Here is a 19,007-nt window from a genome sequence, read left to right as displayed (position 1 = left end):
TAGCTTTTATTTCCTATGAGTAAAAGGATTAATGTTTTATTTTCATTCAGCTTCTTGCTTTTCCCTGTAGAAAATCAGATTTTTGGAGAGCTTTAACAGTGTGCAGTTGCTGGGCTTTTATCCTTTCTGTTTAAAGCATGTAGGTACTTTGATGGAAACCCGGAGAAGCTCTTGGCTGAGTGTCATGTAATTAATCCAAGTAAAAAGTCTCAGATACACCAGATGGATACAAGGTCATCAGCACAGGATATGCCTTGTCAGATCTGCTACTTGAACTGTCCTGCTTGAATTCAGTGAGTATCTGGTAGTTTAAGGCTAATGCTGACTTTGTATTTCAGAGAGTAAATCAACTTCCATTATTTAAACAAAGGAAAATCCATGTGTCTTGGAGTAGTGCCTATAAGCCAGAACCTATCAATGTATTTAGGATGAGGAAAGGAAGAAAAAGAGTAAGAGCTTGGTTCCTCCTACCTCCAATCCCAATTTTTTTTTTGAGAGGGAGTCTAGCTCTGTCACCAGGCTAGAGTGCATTGGCGTGATCTTGGCTCACTGCAACCCCCGCCTTCCTGGTTCAAGCAATTCTCATGCCTCAGCCTCCCAAGTAGCTGGATTACAGGCATGTATCACCACGTCCAGCTAATTTTTCTTTTTTAGTAGAGACGGGGTTTCACCATGTTGGCTAGGCTGATCTTGAACTCCTGACTTCAGGTGATCCACTCGCCTCGGCTTCCCAAAGAGCTGGGATTACAGACATGAGCCACCATGTCCAGCCCCCCATTTGTTTTTTAAAGCAGCAACTTATCCAAGTTGTCACTAGAGACCTAAACCTTTCTGGAGTTTATTTTATCACCATAGGGAGAATTGTGTAATAGGTAGGCAGTGAGTAGAAGTGTTTCTCATCCAAATTAAAATAAATTTAAACTTTAAGTTTTTTTTTTAATATCTGGAAACACATCTTTAACACTATTTGCTAGGGAACTCTTAGAATTTTTCAAAAGATAAAATTTTCACTTATACAGATCCATGCAAATGGAGATTGTTAAATTGGCATGTTGGGACAGAGTTGGAACAGAACCTGTGATATAGGAAGAGAACCAAATAACTGATGTTAATCCCTTAAGTACAAATATCCTTCTTAAATATTTATTGAACTGAATAAAGCTAGGCTCAGTGGCTCATGCCAATAATCCCAGCACTTTGGGAGGCTAAGGGGAGCGGATCACTTGAGGCCAGGAGTTTGATACCAGCCTGGCCAACATGGCAAAAATCTGTCTAAATGAAAAATACAAAAAAACTAGCTGGGCATGGTGGTGCATGCGTATAATCCCAGCTACTTGGGAGTCTGAGGCTTGAGAATTGCTTGGGCCTGGAAGGCAGAGGTTGCAGTGAACTAACATTGTGCCACTCTGCTCCAGCCTGGGTGGCAGAGCAAGAATCCATCTCAAAATATAAAATAAAATTTATTGAACTGAGATGATTTACTTACTTGATGATTTACTTGAGTGTTTACTAAGGAAGCTTAGTCTTAAGATGTCTTAAGAGATCTAAGAAATAACCGAATTCTGTGATAATTATAACTATCTTGTCTATATTCTCTGCTTTAGTACTTAAGCAGCTCTTTCTTATAATTACCACATATCAAGTCTTTGACACCATTATTTTAACGATTGACTGGTTGATGGGGTTTCACTATGCTACCCAGGCTGGAGTGTACCTATATTCATCATAGTGTACTATAGCCTCCATCAAACTCTTGGGCTTAAGTGATCCCCCTCCATCAGCCTCCCAAGAAGCTGGAACTACTGACATGCACCATCAAGCCTGGCTAATATTATATTTATATTGAAGGATTTTCATTCTTTATCTTAGAGTTGTATATGTGTATCTCTAATGGGGTCCATTTGCAGGGAGTTAACTTGTGCACATGTACAAGTGATGAGAAAAGTTTTAAAGAAAATGAAGTACTCTTAGAGAAATGAAATGATCAGCGAGTTATTTAGTAGGGTAGTGGTGAAGTGAATTTTTGAATTCTCAAAGTTCTGATCATAACACTAACATGAAATTTTTGGCTTTAGGGAGAGGTAAGCCATTTAATCTCACTGGATTTTTCTTTCTTCTTACCTATCTTTCTTTAAGATGGTCTTGCTCTGTTGTGCAGGCTGGAGTGCACTGGTGTGATCACTGCAGCCTCAAACTCCTGGGCTCAAGTGAGTCTCATCTCAGCCTCCCAAGTAGTTGGGACCACAGGCACATGCCGCCATGTCTGGTTGATTTTTCTTTTTTTTTTTTTTTTAAAGAGATAGGGTTTTACCCTGTTTCCCAGGCTAGTCTGGAACTTATCTGGGCTAAAGCAGTCCACCCACCTAACCTCTGAAAGTGCTGGCATTATAGGTGTGATCCACTGTGCTTTTTTATTTTTTCTTTCTTTTATTTTTATTTTTATTTATTTATATTTTTTGAGACGCAGTTTCGCTCTTGTTAACCAGGCTGGAGTGCAATGGTGCCATCTCGGCTCACCACAACCTCTGCCTCCTGGGTTCGGGCAATTCTTATTTTTTTTTTTTGATACAGAGTTTTGCTCTTGTTGCCCAGGCTGCAGTGCAATGGTGTGGTCTTGGCTCACTGCAACCTCTGCCTCCCTGGTTCAAGTGATTCTCCTCCCTCAGCCTCGCAAGTAGCTGGTAATATAGGCTCCTGCCACCATGCTCAGCTAATTTTTATATTTTTAGTAGAGACAGGGTTTCACCAGGCCAGGCTGGTCTTGAACCTTTTATCTCAGGTGACCCACCCACCTTGGCCTCCCACAGTGCTGGGATTACAGGCATAAGTCATCGTGCCTGGCGGTTTCTTTTTCTTTCTTATGAGTTGAATACGATATTCTTTCAGTTTTCTTCCAGTCTGAGAATTGTATCATTTTTCTTACCTTAAATCACCATTCTAATTTGAATATTAAAAAAAGGTCAGTACTACTGTTAAAATACACTAAATTTGTGTTTTGACTATTTTTTTTTGTCTTTAACAGATTCTCTTTGCCAATTGACATTTATATAGTGCTTACAGTTTAAATGCTTCTGTGAGGTAATACTAAGACCCAGATAATTTCTCCCAAGTTATACAAGGTTTCCTTACTTCTTAGTGTTTTTCCTCCTGCTCTATCATAGACAGTGTGTTCTTTATTTAAATTTCAACTCTAATTTGAGTACTGATGCTAGCTGGTTAGAAATACCCACTATAACTTTCTCACTGTTTTTGGTATTATCTAACAGTCTCAACAAACTAGAATTCAGAATCATGATTTGAGATTTACAGTATACATTTTTTGTTTTGTACTTGTAACTGATGATGGAGAACCTACTATTCATTGAACATACTGGACACTATTCTAAGAAACAATGGAGAATAAATATGTAATTCCTAACTTCAAATAATTTGCACATTAGTTGGGCAGATAAGTAGCAAGGTGACATATTCAGAATGGTAAGTGATTTGAGAGGGCAAATACAAAGATATGATATGGTGGGAACGTGTTTTAGGGATATCTAACCCAGTTTTTGATCAGGCAGGACTTACCACAGAAATTCACAGGAATTGGAACTAACATCTGAAGGCGTGGTAGTTAGGCTAACCAGGAAAATGTAGCAGTATAGAAGCCCCAGGAGAGAGAATGTACTTTCAAGAATTGGGGAATGGTAAATAGTGCTCAAAGATTGAGAGAAAAGACTTAAAAAGTTAATTTGCAGTGAAGTTATTTTAAGGAGTGGGATAGGATGTGAAACCAGACTGCGTGGGCCCAGGAGTCATTGACTTGAAGGTGGGAAAAGAAATGGAAGCAATAAATGTATACCCCTTTGTAAGAAATTGCACTATGCAAGTGATAGAGCAAGATAACAAAAGAAACAGCATGGGTTGGCAAGTAAGTTAAAGCATTATAGAAACTGCTAAGTGTTCTGTAAAGTATCATGACAAAACTAGGATGTCTTTTCTCATAATTTTTAGACTAATGTAGATGATTATCTTAACCTCTTCAGTTTTTTAAGTAAATTTCACCTGAAATTCTTCATGAAGCTTTACTTTATTAATGGGATGAGTGAGTTCTTTACTTACATTGTATAACTCCCACATTTTCTTGTATTACTCTTTAAGCATTTGTACTTTTTATTTATATATATCTTCAGATCTTTATCCTTCTAGAAAGCAATTTCTGCTTTATGCAGTGTTACATGCACATTTTTTAAATAAGTGCTTTTGATAGCTTAGTTTACAGCACTTTGGAGTTTACTACCCTGAGTGGCTTCTTCTTTAAAAACAGTGTCCTCAGACATTGGAGCACATTGTAATTTCATAGATTCCACTCTCCACCACTCTCCTTCCTAACTGTGTTGTGGCTAATTCACAAATTTTTTAACCTTGGCAACCTCATTTTACAGTACTGTTTTAGGTTAAAGTAGTTAAGATGATAGCTGTACTGCCCCACCACTGTACTATGAAATGTAGCTTGGACTACAGTGTTTGTTTCCTTTTCAGATGGAGTCTTGTTTTGTCACCCAGGCTGGAGTGCAGGGGCACTATCTCGGCTCACTGCAGCCTGTGCCTCCCAGCTTCAAGAACTTCTCTTGCCTCAGCCTCCCGAGTAGCTGGGATTACTGGTGCCCACCACACACCCAGCTAATTTTTGCATTTTTAGTAGAGAAAGGGTTTCACCCTATTGTCCAGGCTGGTCTTGAACTCCTGACCTCATGTGATCCACTCGCCTCAGCCTCCCAAAGTGCTGGGATTACAGACATGAGCCACCATGCCCGGCCAGTGTCTCATTTTTAAAGAAGTAAATAATTCGTATTTTCTAAGAATAAAATATGTGAAGTAGGTAAAGGCAGAGTTGAAATTGTGAGGAAGGGTGGTTTGTCCTCCCATCTCCCACTCCTGAAGCCCCTCTGTGGAATCTTGGTGGTTCTGGAAACACTACTTGAAAATATCTAGGTCCAACCCTATCTTTCTTTTAACACATTTCATTTTATACTCAGGGGAACTGATCCCTAGGTCATTTGCTCAATTTTTTTATAAACAGTGGCGCTTCAGCTTTAGAGGTTGTATGAACAGCTTCTTATGGAAGAAAGACTGTTCATTTTCTTACTGCTATTTGACATTAGTTGCTGTGTTATATAAAGTGATCCAGATAAATGAAACCTTTAAAAGTGTATTCTTTAGTTTTTAAGTCCATTAATTTCTTTTGTAGATAATATTTCATGTATTTATAATGTACTCCTTCTTGATCATATGTGTTTGTGATATAAACAGGGATAAGTTTAGTGAATAGATAATATGATGCCGTGGGATAGGGGAAAGTCCATGGAACCATGTATGTGAGCTCAGTGTTATGCAGGAATGAATATACCAGAGGAGGAAGAGGGAAAGGGAAGTGAGATAGACAGGAAGATATCTGTGATAATAATATGTTCCTTTGGAGCACAACGAATATGTATCTTTAGACCACAGATTTGTTTTTCTGGTGTTTTTATTTTTTTGCTATATCTTTAGACATGCATGTGTGATTTATTTTTCTAACTTGTTTAATCTTGCTATCTAATTAGAAAAGTTATTTAAGAAGCTTTTAAAGAATACAAAGCTTTTATCTATGTGCTGAAGTTGCAACAAGGGTGAGAGAGGCGCATCTCACACGAGTGTGAGAACTCAATCATTACATTTATGAACTAGAGAATAACCTCTTACCTTTTTTTTCTATCTTTGGGTAAAGGTCCAAAGTCAAGACCTTCTGGGCTCAATGGAGGCACTAGGCTGTCTTGGGACATCATCAGCACTTCCCCATCCACAACATCCTCAACAGCTGGGAGCCTCGTGCAGACCCCAGGGGGCTTCCTGTTCCACAAGCTCCACTCTCTTCTTCCTCTTTACCCTTGCTTTTGGGCCTCCCCTCCAAATCTGCCTAACAAAGGCAGCAGGATCTTAATACTGTTCACTAGTAAGACAGGATACTCTAGAAAGTTGAGAGATTCCCTGGTATAGTCTGGGGGAGGAGAAAATATGCAATGTAGTATGGACGGTTTCACTTTCTTGTCCACTCAGACACACTCTCATACTTATTAAAAGGATGTATCAGATGTTTCAAAAGTCCTGACGTGTAGTGGCACAAAAGTTCCTTGTAAAGAAGTTGTGAAATGATAAAAATGTTTGCAGCAGTTGAGGCTCCTGATGATAAAGCTGGTTCTGATAAGTAGTTATTTTGACATGCACAGCAGATTCCCCTGTAAGTCCTGTGTTTGGAGGGTTTCATTTAGACCACAGGAAGCTGAAATCCAAGTTTAAAAGGCTCTCTGCTGACAAAGTATGGTATATCCATCAATGGATTTCTTCTACTAATTAAAGAAACAAACTACCAAAACACGTTACATGTTATGGACCAACCTCAAAAACATTAGCTAAGTAAAAAAGCCAGACAAGAGACCACATATTGTATAATTCCATTGATTTGAAATATCCAAAAGCAAATTTATAGACACAGAAATGGGCTGATTTACCTTAAGAGGCGGTGATTCAAGCTCTCTAGACTACATGTGATACTACATACATGAGAAAAAATAAAGGAAAATAATATACTCCCTGATTATAAAGAAAATCACATTCTTTTTGTAATAATTTGGAAGACAAAATAAAAACTTTAATTTTGCCACTCAAAACATTCTTGTTTTTGCTTTTTATACCTTTTTATGCATATAAACATTTTAAAAAGTAGAATTGGCTGGGTATAGTGGCTCATGCCTGTAATCCCAGCACTTTGGAAGGCCAAGGCAGACAGATGACATGGTCAGGAGTTCAAGACCAACCTGGCCAAGATGTTGGAACCCCAGCTCTACTAAAAATACAAAAATTAGCTGGGAGCAGTGGCAGACACCTGTAATCCCAGCTACTTGGGAGACTGAGGCAGGAGAATTGCTTGAACCAAGGAGGTGGAGGTTGCAGTGAGCCGACATGGCACCACTGCACTCCAGCCTGTGCAACTGAGACACTGTCTCAAAAATAAATAAAACATAAAAATTAGAATCATATAGTACTTTGTCATGAAATTAAGGGATATTTCTATGTCAGTAAATATATACATGGCATCATTTCTTTTTTAATTGCATTTTAGGTTTTGGGGTAACTGTGAAGACCATGCAAGATTGTAGTGTAGGTACACATGTGGCAGTGTGATTTGCTGTCTTCATCCCCTTCACTTGCATCTGGCATTTCTCCCCATGCTGTCTCTTCCCCAACTCCCCAACCCCCGCTGTCCCTCCCTTATTTCCCCCCAACAGACCCCAGTGTGTAGTGCTCCCCTCCTGTGTCCATGTGTTCTCGTTGTTTAACATGCGCCTATGAGTGAGAACATGCGGTGTTTGATTTTCTGTTCCTGTGTCAGTTTGCTGAGAATGATGATTTCCAGGTTCATCCATGTCCCTAAGAAGGACACGAACTCATCGTTTTTGATAGCTTCATAATAATCCATGGTATATATGTGCCACATTTTCCCTGTCCAGTCTATCATCGAAGGGCATTTGGGTTGGTTCCAGGTCTTTGCTCTGTAAACAGTACTGCAATGAACATTTGTGTGCATGTGTTCTTACAGTAGAACGATTTATAGTCCTTTGAATATATACCCAGTAATGGGATTGCTGGGGCAAATGGAATCTCTCTTTCTAGGTCCTTGAGGAATCGCCACACTGTCTTTCACAATGGTTGAACTAATTTACATTCCCAACAGCAGTGTAAAAGTGTTCCTATTTCTCCCCATCCTCTCCAGCATCTGTTGTCTCCAGACTTTTTAATGATCGCCATTCTAACTGGCGTGAGATGGTATCTCAATGTAGTTTTGATTTGCATTTCTCTAAAGACCAGTGGTGATGAACATTTTTTCATGTGTTTGTTGGCCTCATGTATGTCGTCTTTGTAAAGTGTCTGTTCATGTCCTTCACCCACTTTTGAATGGCGTTGTTTGTTTTTTTCTTGTACATCTGTTTTAGTTCTTTTTAGATTCCGGATATCAGCCATTTGTCAAATGGGTAGACTGCAAAAATTTTTTCCCATTCTGTTGGTTGCCGATTCACTCTAATGACTGTTTCTTTTTCTCTCTCTCTCTTTTTTTTTTAATGGCGTTTTAGGTTTTGGGGTACATGTGAAGAACATGCAAGATAGTTGCATAGGTACACATGTGGCAGTGTGATTTGCTGCCTTCCTCCCCTTCACCTATATCTGGTATTTCTCCCCATGCTATCTCTCCCCAACTCCCCACCCCCCGCTTTCCCTCCCCTATTCCCCTGACAGACCCCAGTGTGTAGTGCTCCCCTCCTGTGTCCATGTGTTCTCATTGTTCAGCACCTGCCTATGAGCGAGAACATGCGGTATTTCATTTTCTGTTCTTGTGTCAGTTTGCTGAGAATGATGTTCTCCAGGATCACCCATGTATCTAAAAAGGACATGAACTCATTGTTTTTGATGGCTGCATAATATGCCATGCTGTATATGTGCCACATTTTCTCTGTCCAGCCTATCATTGATCAGCATTTGGGTTGATTCCAGGTCTTTGCTATTGTAAACAGTGCTGCAGTGAACATTCGTATGCATGTCCTTATAGTAGAACAATTTATAGTCCTTTGGATATATACCCAGTAATGTGATTGCTGGGTCAAATGGAATTTTTCTTTCTAGGTCCTTGAGGAATCGCCACACTGTCTTCCACAATGGTTGAACTAATTGACACTCCGACCAATGGTGTAAAAGTGTTCTGTTTCTCCACATCCTCTTCAGCATCTATTGTCTCCAGAATTTTTAATGATCACCATTCTAACTGGCGTGAGATGGTATCTCAATGTAGTTTTGATTTGCATTTCTCTAATGCCCAGTGATGATGAGCATTTTTTCATATGTTTTTGGCCTCATATATGTCTTCTTTTGTAAAGTGTCTGTTCATATCCTTCACCCACTTTTGAATGGGCTTGTTTTTTTCTTGTAAATCTGTTTTAGTTCTTTGTAAATTCTGGATATCAGCCCTTTGTCAGATGGGTAAACTGCAAAAATTTTTTCCCCTTCTGTTGGTTGCTGATTCACTCTAATGATTGTTTGTTTTGCTGCGCAGAAGCAGTGGAGTTTGATTAGGTCCCATTTGTCTATTTTGGCTTTTGTTGCCAGTGCTTTTGGTGTTTTGATCATGAAGTTCTTGCCTACTCCTATGTCCTGAATGGTTTTGCCTAGATTTTCTTCTAGGGTTTTTATGGTGTTAGGTCTTATGTTTAAGTCTTTAATCCATCTGGAGTTAATTTTAGTGTGAGGTGTCAGGAAGGGGTCCAGTTTCTGCTTTCTGCACATAGCTAGCCAGTCTTCCCAACACCATTTATTAAACAGGGAATCCTTTCCCCATTGCTTGTTTTTGTCAGGTTTGTCAAAGATCGGATGGTTGTGGATGTGTTGTGTTGCCTCTGAGGCCTCTGTTCTGTTCCATTGGTCTATATCTCTCTTTTGGTACCAGTACCATGCTGTTTTCATTACTGTGGCCTTGTAGTATAGTTTGAAGTTTGGTAGTGTGATGCCTCCCACTGTGTTCTTTTTGCTTAGAATTGACTTGGCTATGTGGGCTCTCTTTTGGTTCCATATGAAGTTTAAGGTGGTTTTTTCCAGTTCTGTGAAGAAGGTCATTGGTAGCTTGATGGGGATAGCATTGAGTCTGTAAATTACTTTCGGCAGTATGGCCATTTTCACGATATTGATTCTTCCTAACCATGAACATGGAATGTTTCTCCATCTGTTTGTGTCCTCTCTTATTTGTTAAGCAGTGGTTTGTAGTTCTGCTTGAAGAAGTCCTTTACCTTCCTTGTTAGTTGTATTCCTAGTTATTTTATTCTCTTTGTAGCAATTGTGAATCGCAGTTTGTTCTTGATTTATCTCTCTTTAAGTCTGTTATTGGTGTATACGAATGCTTGTGATTTTTTACACATTGATTTTGTATTCTGAGACTTTCCTGAAGTTACTTATCAGTTTCAGGAGATTTTGGGCTGAATCGATCAGGTCTTCTAGGTATATTATCATGTGGTCTGCAAGTAGAGACAGTTTGACTTCCTCCTTTCCTATTTGAATACCCTATATTTCTTTTTCTTGCCTGATTGCTCTGGCTAGAACTTCCAGTACTATGTTGAATAGGAGTGGTGAGAGAGGGCATCCTTGTCTAGTGCCAGATTTCAAAGGGAATGCTTCCAGTTTCTGCCCATTCAGTATGATATTGGCTGCTGGTTTGTCATAAAATAGCTTTTATTATTTTGGGATACGTTCCATCAATACCTAGTTCATTGAGGGTTTTTATCATAAAGGGCTGTTGAATTTTGTCAAGGGCGTTCTCTGCGTCAGTTGAGATAATCGTGGTTTTTGTCTTTGGTTCTGTTAATGTGGTGAATTACGTTTATAGACTTGCCTATGTTGAGCCAGCCTTGCATCCCTGCGATGAGTCGTACTTGATCGTGGTGGATAAGCTTTTTGATATGCTGTTGCAATCGGCTTGCTAGTATTTTATTGAAAATTTTTGCAATATGTTCATCATGGATATTGTCCTGAAGTTTTCTTTTCTTGTTGAGTCTCTGCTGGGTTTTGGTATCAGGATGATGTTGGTCTCATAAAATGATTTGGGAAGGATTCCCTCTTTTTGGGTTATTTGGAATAGTTTCAGAAGGAATGGTACCAGCTCCTCTTTGTGTGTCTGGTAGAATTCGGCTGTGAACCCATCTGGACCTGGGCTATTTTTGTGTGGTAGGCTTTCATTTGCTGCCTCACCTTCAGGTCTTATTATTGGTCTATTCAGGGTTTCGACTTCTTCCTGGTTTAGGCTTGGGAGGAGGCACGTGTCCAGGAATTTATCCATTTCTTCCAGGTTTACTAGTTTATGTGCATAGAGTTGTTTGTAATAATCTCTGATGATGGTTTGAATTTCTGTGGAATCTGTGGTGATATCCCCTTTATCGTTTTTTTTTTCTTTTTGCATCTATTTGGTTATTCTCTTTTTCATTTTTATTAATCCAGCTAGCAGTCTGTCTACTTTGTTGGTCTTTTCAGAAAACCAGCTCCTGGATTTATTGATTTTTTTGAAGTGTTTTTTTCTGCCTCTATCTCCTTGAGTTCTGTTCTGATCTTAGTTATTTCTTCTCTTCTGCTAGGTGTTGCATTTTTTTGATTTTTTGCTCCTCTAGCTCTTTGAATTTTGATGATAGGGTGTCAGTTTTAGATCTCTCCTTGCTTCTCATGTGGGCACTTATTGGTATGTATTTTCCTCTAGGGACTGCTTTAAATCTGTCCCAGAGATTCTGGTGTGTTATGTCTTCGTTCTCGTTGGTTTTGAGGAACATCTTTATTTCTGCCTTCATTTCATTGTTTATGCAGTCAGCATTCAAGAGCCATTTTTCAGTTTCCATGAAGCTGTGCGGTTCTGAGTTCGTTTCTGAATTCTGAGTTCTACCTTGATTGCACTGTGGTCTGAGAGACTTTTAATGATTTCCATTCTTTTGCATTTGCTGAGGAGTGATTTACTTCCTATTATGTGGTCAACTTTAGAGTAGGTGTGATGTGGTGCTGAGAAGAATGTATATTCTGTGGATTTGGGGTGGTGAGTTTTGTAAATGTCTATTAGGTTTGCTTGTTCCAGGTCTGAGGTCAAGTCCTGGATATCCTTGTTAATCTTCTGTCTGGTTGATATATCTAATATTGACAATGGGCTTTTAAAGTCTCCCACTACTATTGTGTGGCAGTCTAAGTCTCTTTGTAAGTCATTAAGAACTTGCCTTATGTATTATCTGGGTGCTCCTGTATTGGGTCCCTATATATTTAGGATCCTTTGCTCTTCTTGTTGCATTGATCCTTTTACTATTATGTAATGTTCTTCTATGTCTCTTTTGATCTTTGTTGCTTTAAAGTCTATTTTATCACAGACAAGAATTGCAACTCCTGCTTTTTTTTGCTCTCCATTTGCTTGGTTAATCTTCCTCCATTGCTTTATTTTGAGCCTTTGTATACTTGCATGTGAGATGGGTTTCCTGGATACAGCACACCGATGGGTTTTGGCTTTTTATCCAATTTGCCAGTCTGTGTCTTTTCTTTGGGGCATTTAGTTCATTTACATTTAGGGTTCATATTGTTATGTTTGAATTTGATACTGCCATTTTGATACTAGCTGGCTGTTTTGCCGTTAGTTGATGCAGATTCTTCATTGTGTTGATGCTCTTTACCATTTGGTATGTTTTTGGAGTGGCTGGTACTGGTTGTTCCATTCTATGTGTAGTGCCTCTTTCAGGAGCTCTTGTAAAGCAGGCCTGGTGGTGACAAAATCTCTGAGTACTTGCTTGTTTGCAAAGGATTTTATTTTTTCTTCACTTATGAAGCCTAGTTTGGCTGGATATGAAATTCTGGGTTTAACATTCTTTTCTTTAAGGATGTTGAATATTGGCCCCCACTCTCTTCTGGCTTGTAGGGTTTATGCTGAGAGCTATCTGCTGTGAGTCTGATAGGCTTCCATTTGTGGGTAACCCGACCTCTCTCTCTGGCTGCCCTTAGCATTTTCTCCTTCATTTCAACCCTGGTGAATCTGACAGTTATGTGCCTTGGAGTTGCTCTTCTTGAGGAATATCTTTGTTGTGTTCTCTGTATTTCCTGGACTTGAATATTGGCCTGCCTTGCTAGGTTGGGGAAGTTTTCCTGAATAATATTCTGAAGAGTATTTTCCAGCTTGGATTTATTCTCTTTGTCACATTCAGGTACACCTATGAAACTTAGTTTAGGTCTTTTAACATAGTCCCCTATTTCTTGGAGACTTGTTCATTCCTTTTCACCCTTTTTCCTCTAATCTTGCCTTCTTATTTTATTTCATTGAGTTGATCTTCGACCTCTGATATCCTTTATTCTGCTTGGTCAATTCGGCTGTTAAAACTTGTGCATGCTTCACAAAGTTCTAATGTTGTTTTTCAGCTCCATCAATTCACTCATATTCCTCTCTAAGTTGTCCATTCTTGTTATAATTTCTTCAAATCTTTTTTCAATGTTCTTAGTTTCTTTGCATTGGGTTAGAACATGTTCTTTTAGCTCACAGAAGTTTCTTATTACCCACCCTCTGAAGCCTGATTCTGTCATTTTGTCACACTCATTCTCCATCCATCCTTGTTCCCTTGTTGGTTAGGAGTTGTGATCCCTTGTAGGAGGAGAGGTGTTGTGGTTTTGAGTGTTTTCATCCATTTTGCGCTGTTTTTTTCCCATCCTTGTGTATTTGTCCACCTGTCGTCTTTGTAGTTGCTGACTTTCAGATTTGGTCTCTGAGTGGACGTCCAGTTTGTTGATGATGAAGTTATTTCTGTTTCTTAGTTTTTCTTCTAACAGTCTGGCCCCTCTGCTGTAGGACTGCTGAGGTCCACTCCAGGCCCTCCTTGCCTGGGGATCACCTGCAGCAGCTGCAGAACAGTAAGGGTTGCTACTAGTTTCTTTTCCTATCTTTGTCCCAGCAGGATGCCTGCTAAATATCAGTCTGATCTCTCCTTTATGAAGTGACTCTTTGGATATACGGGGGTCAGGGAGTTGCTTGTGGAGACAGTCTGTCCTTTTTAGGAGCTCAAGTGCTGAGCTGTGAGCTCCATTGTTCATTCAGAGCTGCTGGGCAGGTACGTTTAAGTCTGCTGCAGCAGAACTGTTAAACCCCTTTTCTTTTCCCAGGTGCTCTTTCCTGGTGAATTAGGGCTTTGTTTATGAGTTTCCATTGTGTGGCTGCCTTTTTTTCAGGGCTGCCCTGCCCAGCAAGGAGGCAGCCTGGTCACTGCCTGCAGAAGCTTTGCTGAGCTGCTGTGCACTCCACCCAGTTGCCATGTGAACTTCCCTGCAGTCCTGTTTATATGGGTGTAGTCAGAACTTCTTGGGCAGTTGTGGCCCAGCTTTGTAATGCCAGACTTTCTCTGTAATGGTGGGTTGCCTCAGCAACAGTGGGCTACCTTTGTTGTGATGGAGTACCTCACTGATGGTGGACGCCCCTTCCCAGGAGAGCTGGATCGTCCCTGGTTCAGCTGTGCTTGCTGTGAAACTCTCAACCCAGAGTGTTTCCAATTGCTGTTTTCTTTGTTTTTTTTTTTTTTTTTTTTTGGTGGGGGTGGGACCAGCTGAGCCTGATCACCTGGCTCTCTGCCTCAGAGACTTTTTTTTTAGTTGAACGTTTGTCTCTCAGGTGTTCCAGTTGCCTGTTGAAAAGGTGCTGGGATCTGTGTGATTTCCCATGTGGTGACCCACTGCACCAGCTGAAACAGCCACGCTGAGATTCGTGGTGCTTTTTTGCCTGGGAATCTCCTGGCCTGGCTCCCTGTTTCAGTCCCCTTTTGAATCAGATGAATGGACGACTCTGCCTTCCCAGAGTTCCAGTCACCAGCTTAATAGGGCACCCAGACCAGTGTATTTTGTACAGAGAACTGCCGCTTTGCTGACCCGTGGGGCTCCTCTGCCTGGGAATCTCCTGGTCTGTGGGCAATAAAAATCCGTCTGGAAATGTGGTGTCCACTCACCCTCTGTACTTTCACTGGGAGCTGCAATCCTGAGCTGCTCCTAATTGGCCATCTTGGATCTTCTCCCCTCATCGTTTTTAATAGCTAGATGTATATTAAGTTAATCATTGCCACCCCAGAAGTAAATTTACTTATATATACTTTTTATGGACTTGAGGAAGCGTTTTTGGACTGAATTCATAGAAGTAGAATTTCTGGAGGAAAATAACATAAAATGGTTTTAGGGTTTTTAATAGAAAGTTTCAAATGATCCTGGAGGAAAATTGGGTCAGTTTCTACTTCTACCAATAGGGACAGAGCTGCAGTTTCTTCATTCCATTTGTCCTCTTTGCTGGTCTGGTCTGTTCGTTCGTTCTTTCTTTTTCTTTCTTTCTTTCTTTCTTTCTTTCGAATTCCTCTTTTTACTATACTGAAACGTGGACAGAAAGGGAAAGAATATGTGAAATGAATGAGGTAAATGTCATACATTGAATAGCGTAAATAAATACAAATACAGTTTTATAGGAACATGAACATAAATTTAAGGGTTTTATTATCAAAGTTTTGTAAAACAATTTCAGAAACTGTACGTCAACATGACGCAGACTGTAGCCTACTTTTGTTTTTACTGCACAAAAATGAAGCTTGAAACTTCTGTAACTAAGAAAGCCGTTGCCTATTTTGTATATATAACATGAAATCACTGTGTGTAAGTAAGATTACTACTGCAGTAACATAAATTTATTGATTTTATAGAACTTGAGATCAAATAAAAGGTACATTATCAAGTAGATTTGTCTTATTTTAAAAGCATATGAAGGGCAATTTAAAACGCACTACCCCTTTTTTCCAACACTGAACTTAAAACAAATTACTGAAAATTCAAAATAATGGCAAGAGATGTTTTTTTCTTTTCCTTTTAAGATGGACCTAGGATAGGTAGATAACTTTCACTGATGTAGATATGGAATAAATTATTAACTTCAGGAAAAAAAATTCCCAAACATCTTATGAAAAAGTATACAACTCTATTTCAAATTAATGCTGTTTACTCACTGCCAAAGACAGATTTATTTGAAATCTTGATTTTGTATTTCAACCCTAATTAGCCACCAAAGAAGGTTAGTGCATAATAACCTTTCAAAGTTAAACAAAAGCCACAAAAATTTTGCCACAAACTTAAAGAATTATCTATTTCAAATTCTCATTTCCAGATGTAACTGTAAGAATGTTAATTTGTCATGTCAACAAACAAGACCATAAGTAGATCCATCATGTTGAAGGATTTTAATGACATTTAGGATATTCTTGCTACAATAACATGCAATCAGTGCATTTCCTGCATTGTTATATTACAGCAATGAATCAAATTATAGAAATACTGTAAGTGAACTTACTTAATAAAGGAGATCATATGACATAAACAATCCATGCCTGCTGTAGACACATGCAGCTTTTCATTTTTGTTATGAAGCAGCACCAGAATAGTAAAACTGCTTGGTTACTCAATCAGATTTCACCATGACAAGAATTGGTTACCTTGTACCATTTTCTAAAACCTTTTTGATGTAAATAACTAATATCAGTAACAGGAGCTTTATAATCATTTATAACTCAGAGCTGTATACATCTAGATTTGAGATGAACAAATACAGCATTAGGAAATTACAGGAATGACACTGATGCAGGTATACAGTTGGATTCCAAGAGAGGCAGTACTCAGTCACTCATATCCATGTCTTCTTCATGATGATCATCCCCATTCACTTTGGATTCTCTTAGTGAATCACCAGTTCCCTTTTCCACAGAACATTCATTTGTTTTAGGGGAACCTGTTTCTGTTTGTTTCTTCTCTTCTTTTTTCTCTTTCTCACTGTCATACCCCTGTTCCTCTTCATTATAATCCTGTGTAACCTGTTTTACATCTTTATTACTCTGATTTTCTTTCCCTGTCCTTTTCCTTACCTTTGCTTTTCTTCTTCTTGCTTGTCGATCGTTCTCTTTCATCCCTACTTCTTTCTTTGTTTTTATCTTTCTTCTTCTCCTTTTTATGTCTCCTAGGGGATGGTGAGGGAGACAATTTTCTTTTAGAAGACCGAGGCTTTTTAGGAGATCTTGTTCCACTTCTGCTTCTGCATTGTCGTCTCTCTGCTTGCACTTCTAGAATGTCTGGCTGTGCTGTAACTTTTTGGTGGTGTTTTTGAACGTTTCTTTTCTTTGTCTTCTTTCTTTTTGTCTCTCGTTTTTGATATGCTCCTGACCTTCTACCCCTCTCTCTGGAATGAGATCTTCTCCGCCATGGGCTTTTGGACTGTCGCCAACTCTTAGACTTAGAATGTGATTGCTGTCTCGATCTGCTTCTTGACCACCTGTGTCTAGAAGATGAGGGAGTCCTCTTCCTCCTAGAATCTGATCTTGATCTTGAATGCCTTCTTTTTTTCTTCTTTCTTAACTGGTTCTATAGCAGCAGAAATTACGGACTGTGCTTCTTGTACTCTTTTCATAGCTTCCTTTATTTCTTTACTAGAGGCATCTGATTTCAGACTTGGTAAAATCGAATACCTCATGATTCAACTTGGGATCAACAGTACTCATAAGCTTTAGCAACTGATCTGCTGCAAGAGACTGAGAATTCAAGTTTGCTTCAGGAAGCCCAAGTGCAGCAAGGTCAGGATCAAGAGTAGGAGCCCCCAAAATAGCCAGTGAAACAGCGGCAATCTGGGTAAGTGGGTTAGGAGTAGGCAGAAGTCCACCATTGGACAGAAGATCTGCCACTACATTAGCTGGTGCCAACAGAGACAAAGCCTTAGCCTCATCAGGAATAACTCCTTCTGCATATGGTACAACTGTCAAAGCTCTGTCAATGAATACAGTGTTTGTCAGAAGCTGTGCCACAGCTACTGAGTCTGGATCATGGAATTTAACAAAGCAGACATGAGATGAGACTGGCAAAAGTGAATCATCCAGCAGGAAGAGGTACAGTTTGTCGATCTTGCCTAGGAAACCGAAGAGAGTTCGCATCTGCTCAGAGCTAGCACTTGGGGAGACGTTAGTTACTTGGATTACCTCGGTGCTGCCACCTCTGCCACCACCACTGCCACCAGACCCGCTGTTTGGGCCCGGACCCACAGTGCTAGGTACGACGGTAGTGTTGCTCATGGTGCTACTCGGTTCCTCGCTCCTGCTTTAACACATCAAACACACAACAAACAGTGGGAAGAAGGGGGAAGAGGAACTGGTTCATGGGAGAGGAGGGTGTCCGATGCTACAGCCTCTGCTACTACTGCTTCTGCCACCGCGGCTGTTTCTCCTTCCTGCCCCCGACCGCCACATGCTGTGGAGGAGGGGAAGAGACTTTGCTGGTCTTTAAGCAGAAAATCTGATTGTTTTCATGATATTTCTTTGGTTTCTAGTGCTTTTGAATCTTTTTGATATGCTTATTGCCATTTTTATTCTTGTGGGAAGTGCCTATGTCTCCATTGCCTATTTTCTGGCCAAGCTCCAAAGTCACGTTTCACTTAATTTTTATCCTGAAAAAAAAAAAAAAAATTTGTAGAGATGTGAATTTGCTATGCTTCCCAGGCTGGTCTTGAATCCCTGACTTCAAGTAATCCTACCACCATGGCTTGCCAAAGTGCTGGGATTTCAGGCATGAACTACTGCTCCTGGTTGAGAGCTCACTTTTGTTTGCTAGTGGTGTTCTTGGTATCTTTTTGTATTTGAGACTTTGGTGCTAGTGCTGAAGTATTATACTCACCATAAGAGGTTTACGGGACTTTTGTTTTCATATTGAACAGATGGAACTGTTCACTTCTGCATTATTGCAGGTATACAAAATGTGCCTACCAGGACTCTGCTTTATATTCATTGGAAGCAAGAAGTAATACAGTAAAACTTTGCCAGGCTAGAGGCTTTGAAAGAATGAAGTGTTCTGGTTTAATCCTATTTTCTGAGAAGTACAAAGGTTAAAAAAACTCAAAACTTAAATTTCCTGTTGAATGCAATTTAAAAATATTAGCCAATGATTCCACTTTTCTTCTCTAGAAAATTTGGACATTCTGATCTACTTGGTGTTTTATTATAGCACTCCTAGTGTGCCTGAGAGTTTTATTGTGCAGACACTTTTTAAAATCAGTTCTCTGAATGAGAACTAATATTGTAAATACACTTTTTAGACTAAATCTCTGATTGCCACTTGTTTTCTTATTGAACTCATAAAATAAAACACATTGGATGGAGGATGGGAATAGGAAGGAGATTTATGTTTTAATTGCATGTCATTGTTTCGTATCAAGACAGAACATAGTATACCCTTGCCTTTGGACCTATAGAAGTAAACACATTTTTCTACCTGCTGTGTGCCAGAGGTTCTTGAACACCTGGAGGGATGACTGCAGCACAGATTGCTGAGCCCTACTCCAGAGTTTCTGATTCACCAGGTCCAGGGTGGGGCTTGAAAATTTGTATTTA

The 19,007-nt window shown here is 39.6% G+C and overlaps 1 protein-coding gene and 2 pseudogenes across 51 annotated transcripts in view; 1 reads left to right on the top strand and 2 right to left on the bottom strand.

Moving 5' to 3' along the window:
• Positions 1–19,007, top strand: part of LOC128930681 (uncharacterized) — a 159,307-nt gene that overhangs the window by 76,707 nt on the left and 63,593 nt on the right. For 40 of the 50 annotated variants that reach the window (XR_013531464.1, XR_013531465.1, XR_013531466.1 and 37 more), the window contains one exon: positions 137–293. The exons of 9 other annotated variants lie outside the window; for them this stretch is intronic. The gene's annotated coding sequence lies outside the window, so the exon portion shown is untranslated. Of the gene's footprint in view, positions 1–136; positions 294–8,700; positions 15,326–19,007 lie in introns of those variants that run through there. One more of the 50 variants, XR_013531468.1, reaches the window with a different exon arrangement.
• On the bottom strand, positions 5,628–5,717 carry LOC118150853 (small nucleolar RNA U13; annotated as a pseudogene).
• On the bottom strand, positions 16,231–19,005 carry LOC118150626 (serine/arginine-rich splicing factor 11 pseudogene; annotated as a pseudogene). Its single transcript, XR_008478956.2, has one exon. The product of XR_008478956.2 is annotated as a serine/arginine-rich splicing factor 11 pseudogene (transcript).

This window comes from Callithrix jacchus, chromosome X (assembly GCF_049354715.1).
Source record: "Callithrix jacchus isolate 240 chromosome X, calJac240_pri, whole genome shotgun sequence".
NCBI lineage: Eukaryota > Metazoa > Chordata > Mammalia > Primates > Cebidae > Callithrix > Callithrix jacchus.
The sequence above is the reverse complement of the archived record's forward strand: the minus strand, read 5'-3'. Positions and strand labels throughout refer to the sequence as shown.